The 5,746-nt window shown below is 37.2% G+C and overlaps 1 long non-coding RNA gene across 1 annotated transcript; it reads left to right on the forward strand.

Annotated features, from left to right (window-relative positions):
• The first annotated feature begins 3,805 nt into the window (after nucleotides 1-3,805).
• LOC133742543 (uncharacterized) lies at nucleotides 3,806-4,821 on the forward strand. Its single transcript, XR_009862614.1, has 2 exons — nucleotides 3,806-3,955; nucleotides 4,422-4,821. It is a non-coding gene; the product is annotated as an uncharacterized LOC133742543 (long non-coding RNA).
• Nucleotides 4,822-5,746: the final 925 nt, after the last annotated feature.

Raw genomic sequence — 5,746 nt, forward strand, 5'->3', positions numbered from 1 at the left:
CAACGTCAGAACCTATCTCGAGAATATAGAGCGCTTTGAAAATTACACTAGTGTACGTGAGACGTGGGATAGAAACTCCATCATGATTGATGATGTATTCGCGCATTTCATCGTGCATGAGTTTGTTGAGTCCGATGATATCGAACCATGCTCCATTGATGAATGAATGCCAACGTAGAGAGATTTGGCCTACATGGAAAGATGCGATCCAGGTTAAATTGGATTCTCTAACGAAGAGGAAGGTTTTTTGAGCTAATGATGCCAACACCTCCTAACATAAAACCTATTGATTAATAGGTCTTAGTTAGAAAGCGTAATGAGAAAAAGAGATGGTTATCTCTCCTTATGACGCAAGGCTTCTCACAAAACGCCTTGGAATCGACTACGATGAGACATATTCTCTTGTAATGGATGTCATTGCGCTCCACTACCCTGTCAGTTTGATAGTTTCCGAATAACTGAACATGCAGCGTAGGAATGTGGTCACTATGTATCTCTATGGGGATATAGATATAGAATATACATGAAAGTTCATGGTGAACTTCATTCACCCAAGTCAAGTGGCTCTAGACCACGGAGCGCGTTTGCAATGAGGTTGAAATGCTCACTAAAGTGACTACTTGATTGGGAAGGGATATGTGAATGCCCTCACGTCTCTAAGACAAGTTCTGGATTCTATCGCGGTTCATATTGGACATGATCTTCATTGGAAGCCCTTAAAAGGTTAAGGGAAACCGCTGAACACTTGAAATCCAAGTTTGAGATAAAGGATCTTGGGAGAGCACGATTATGTCTCGGTTTGGAACTTGAGCATTGTGTTGATGGATGCGTAGGCATTTTGACAAGGTCAAAACCTTCAAGCACGCTCATGATCATCTGTAGTCTTTATCCTAAAAAGGATCCTCTTTGTCCGAAGGATAATGACGAAAATGTGCTAGAGACAGAAGTGCCCCACTTGAGTACAATAGGCGCATTATTGTACTTAGCTCAATGCACAAGACCGGACAGCTCATTGGAGTGAACTTGTTAGCTAGATATAGCTCTGCGCCAACGCGACGCCATTGGACTAGTGATATGGGCTTGTTCTATCCCTACAGAGAGATGATGGATTCGGACCCATCACAAACTCGGAACGCCTTCAACACTAGCCTGCGTCCCATCTCAAAATGACATTAGTGTTTTGGAAGGTTTTGCTGATGCTGGGTTCCTCTCTGACCCACACAAAGGTCATTCTCAAACTGGTTATGTGTTCACCATGGGTAAGGCCATGATATCTTGGAGGTCTACATAACAAACCCTTGTCACTATATCTTCGAACCATGTATAAATTATTACTCTTCACGAAGCGGTTCATGAATGTATGTAGATTAGATCCATAATTACGCATGTTCGAAACAATTGTGGTTTGAAGTCTACCACAGATGAGCCTACGAGCATTTATGAGGAGAATGCTGCTTATATTGAACGAATGAAGCAAGGCTACATCAAAAGCGATAACACCAAGCATAATCAGTAACAACAGACTCTCCTCAAGATCAAAGTGAACTAGGTTCGATCTGAGGATAATGTGGCAGACTTGTTCACTAAGTCATTGCCCAATTCCACTTTCGAGAAACATGTTGGTAGCATTGTTTGTAGAAGTTATCCGAACTCCCATGACTGTAGTCATCAGGGGGAGATGCAGACATCAGGGGAGATGTTTACATGTATGGTCTCGAAACATGAAGGCTGTGTTGTACTCATTTTCTCCTTCGACCGAGGTTATTTTTGTCCCACTGGGTTTTTGTTACTTGGCAAGGTTTTTGACAAGGCAACAAGAAGAGCACCACGTTTGGGCTACACAAGAGGGAGTGTTCAAGTATATCCAGAATATGTGTCTGGCCCAAACTCTAGGTTACTTGTGCAAATTGTAATAGTGTTTGTATTAGAGATATTCTCGGAGATATTCGTAAATATCCAATCATTGTTCGATTATGTTTCCATGTACAACTCTACCTCTATGCTTGTAATCCTCTATATAAAGAGTCCCCTATTATCAATAAAAGCACGACACAATTCTCTCCTTATTTTAGTTTTCCTTAAACAAATACAACTTTTAGAGTGTTGGCAAACAAAGTCAAGACACTTGTATAGAAATTGACTACCGACTAGAAGACATACATATTGGAACTCCAAAGTGGGAGCCCGAAAATTAGGTAAACCTATAAGCAGGCCTTGCAGACAAGTCATGTCCAAAAAATGCAAACAGCAACTGCGGGAGGTGACTCCACCAAAAATAACCATCATTAAGATCCATGGTTTGCTAGCTTATACGCTACCACATTTCTTTCACTAGAAATCTATACTATTAGGGTAGTTCCAGTTGGACCTCCAAATTTGATATTTAGACCTCCATCATTTTTCATTTATTAATAGATTTTGTCAAGTCATATGAAAAGACAAACAAGGACTAAGAGAGAAGAAGAAAAAAAAAACTCTTCTTACCTCCCTAAATATAACATTCAATTAGATTATTTTTTTATTTCTTCCGGAATTTCCTTATATTACCATATAGTTTTATAATCTACCTAAAATAATAATTTCTATACATGGCCCATCATTTAATACAAAAATAAATTCAAAACAATCTAATTTGGAATTTCCTTAAACTAAATTCATTGAATATTATGATATAATTATTACTTGATCTTCCAACCCAAAATCCTTGAAATCATTCTTTTAGCAAATTCAAAAACGATTCCAGCAACATATCAAGATCGAGAACCTCTGATTAATTTTGGTGGAGGAGAGACCTACTCATAAGAGAGCAATATCATGTGATTTTGATTCATTCTTCTTCTCGTGGTTGAAGATAGAGATAAAAAGTAGAGTAACAGATTGTTGTCTTGATATTCCAACCCAAAATCCTTGAAATCCTTCTTTTAGCAAATTCAAAACGATTCCAGCAACATGTCAAGATCGAGAACCTCTGGTTAATTTTGGTGGAGGAGAGACCTACTCATAAAAGAGGAATATCATGTGATTTTGATTCATTCTTCTTCTCGTGGTTGAAAATAGAGATAAAAAGTAGAGTAACAAATTGTTGTATCTCATGTTCAAGGGTGTTTTAGTAAAAGTAAGGAGATCTACTTAGCTTTTCAAGTATTCTAAAAAGTAAATTAGAGGCTAGATATACTAAGTATGGGAGGTCCAAATAGCAAATTTAGAGTTCTAACTAGAACCACCCATACTATTATTAAGAGAAGAGACTTTGTTAGCCAAAATCTAAAATTTTCACATAATTGACCCTAGAAGATTAATAAACTTTAGGAATTAATTAAATCACAAGGATAATTAAGACATTTACAAAATGTATTTTTATTTTTTAAAAAAAATTCAAAATACCCACAACCCACTTTTCTCTCTCCCATTTTCTTTTCTCTCCAATAACCAACTCTTTTCTTTTTTATTTCTGAAAAAAATAATAATAATAATAACTTGCACATGCAGTGCATGTGTGGAGAAATGCTAGTATGAGATATATGGACATGCATTACCTATATAAGCAAATGAATTACGTGTATTCCTTAACAAAACATGAAAATGAATTACGTGATATTTCAGTTACTGACCAAATGTCTTCGATATTTGAGATGGGAGACCTCACAAGAAATTTCGTTTGTATTAAATATGCGTTAATTTTGCAAGACCTTGACTTCATTATATTAATTGGTCAATGGTAATTCGATCTGTGCTGTGTTTTATTGGCATCAGTAGATCTATATAAGCAAGTAAAGTAGCTATGCATGGCCTAGCCTAGCTTAAAAGTATAACTGAATATAATTGATTGGCTCGTCTGACAACATGGTTCTGAAGAAGGACTGCTCTATTTACTTGATTCCATCAATATTGCTAATGCTATTGTTGTTCTCATCAGAAATAGCGTTTGCCAGAGTTTCCAAAGTACCGATAATCAGTTAAGTTTCTTTCCCATATTAATATTCCTTCTGTATAAGGTTTATCCCAAATGAGAAAACTGCAAGTTCTCTCGTTAGCTGGAGATATGCAGAGTCCAACCTAGCTAATTAGGATCTTTGATTGTTATCTCTGTAAAAAAAGATTAATCAAATCAGAATGTCTTTTAGTACATCACTTTGAGTACTTTTAACGTACATGAGTTCAGTTTCCATCCATATTATTTCTTGTTTGCAGAAGTAATCCTTGAATAGATTTGGATTAACTGTTGTGGATATAGAAAAGTATTGTGTGGTTTCAATTCCCCAGTGAGAATGAGTGCATATTTTTTCTTCTCTTTTATTTTCTTTTGCAGATAACATTAATTAGTAGAAAAAGCGTCTGTATTCTATTCTTTATATGCATGTTTAGCATGGATTAATGCTTTTGTTAACAATAATAAATCAACTTTCACAATGCAAGTGTAGAAGACAAGATCAGTAGGCTGCATCTGCATATGAAGATTGGTGTAGGGGGGAGCTCGCCTGTCGGGGGTAGTAGGTGTCACAATGATTGTCGTACACCGAGGAACCACCTTTAGTAATTGATCAGAGACATATGTAAGGTGCATCGATCTGTACACAAGGATCTGAAATAAATTTCATCTTTCATATATATATATATATATATATATATATGAAAGAGATCGTAAACAATAACAATGGTGAAAAAATAGTTTCATTTAAAATGTTGAGACGTACTTTTTTATCTTTAAGTCAATAAGCTTCTCGTGGAGATGCACTCTTTGTCTAGCTAGTATATCTATGGAATAAGAAATTAAGCTCTCTGTATGAAGAGAATTAAGATCTCCTGCTTTAGATGGAAAAATTCCAACTATTCTTTTTTTTCTTTTTTTTTCTTTTTTTTTTTTCAAGGAGCTGATTGGGTTTCTTCAATAGAATTAAAGAATATTGAAAGTAATTTTTGAAGTTTGTTAATTGGCCACTTACAGAAACAAGAGCCAGTAAATATGTATAGACAAATTTAAAGACCTCAATGGATCCCATACTTCATGCTATAAAGAAGCAGCTTTCTTAATTTTTGGTTTCATCAATTAATGAATCCCAAGAGAATGTCCTTCATGCTATTTCAACCAAATTAAAGATCGTCAATCGATCATTCATCATTCATCATTCATCTAGGTTAATTATCTACATATCCAGGTTACATGTGTTTGAGCCCAAAAGTAATTTTGGCAAGATCCTTTAGTGGATTTAGCATAACGGGGCGATACCTGCGGCCCAAAAATAAGCCTACTCTGGTTTGGGTTTCAGCTTCACCCATTCCGTGATCCATGAGGAAAACGAAACCTTATTGGAGTCGGGTAGCGAGGATTCAATAGGAAACTTCAATCAATATCCCTTCTATGACAAGGAACAGTCGAAACCCTAGGTATATATACCAGATTTCAAGGACGAAAAGAGGACCTCTCTCATATCAATCAATCCTAGCGATTACAAAGCCTCTCCGGAGCAAACCTTCAACCTTGTTGAAACCCGGTGACCGCCCGCCAGTCCTAGTCTCTCCAAGAGCCGACTGTCAGCATCACCAGATCAACCCGGCGACCGTACTTCCAGTCCCAGTCTCCCCAGGAGCCGACTGCGAGCGCAACCGCCATCGTTACTGCCAACGAAGCAAGGGTAACGCCCTCGCAACCCAGCGAAGCTAAAGTCACGCTTTAGCGCAACCCGTGCTTTCTCCAAACTTCCCAGTGATTGCTCTGCTTCGTCTGCAATACTAAGTATCGATTCGG

The sequence above is a fragment of the Rosa rugosa genome, chromosome 4, assembly GCF_958449725.1.
Source record: "Rosa rugosa chromosome 4, drRosRugo1.1, whole genome shotgun sequence".
Lineage (NCBI taxonomy): Eukaryota > Viridiplantae > Streptophyta > Magnoliopsida > Rosales > Rosaceae > Rosa > Rosa rugosa.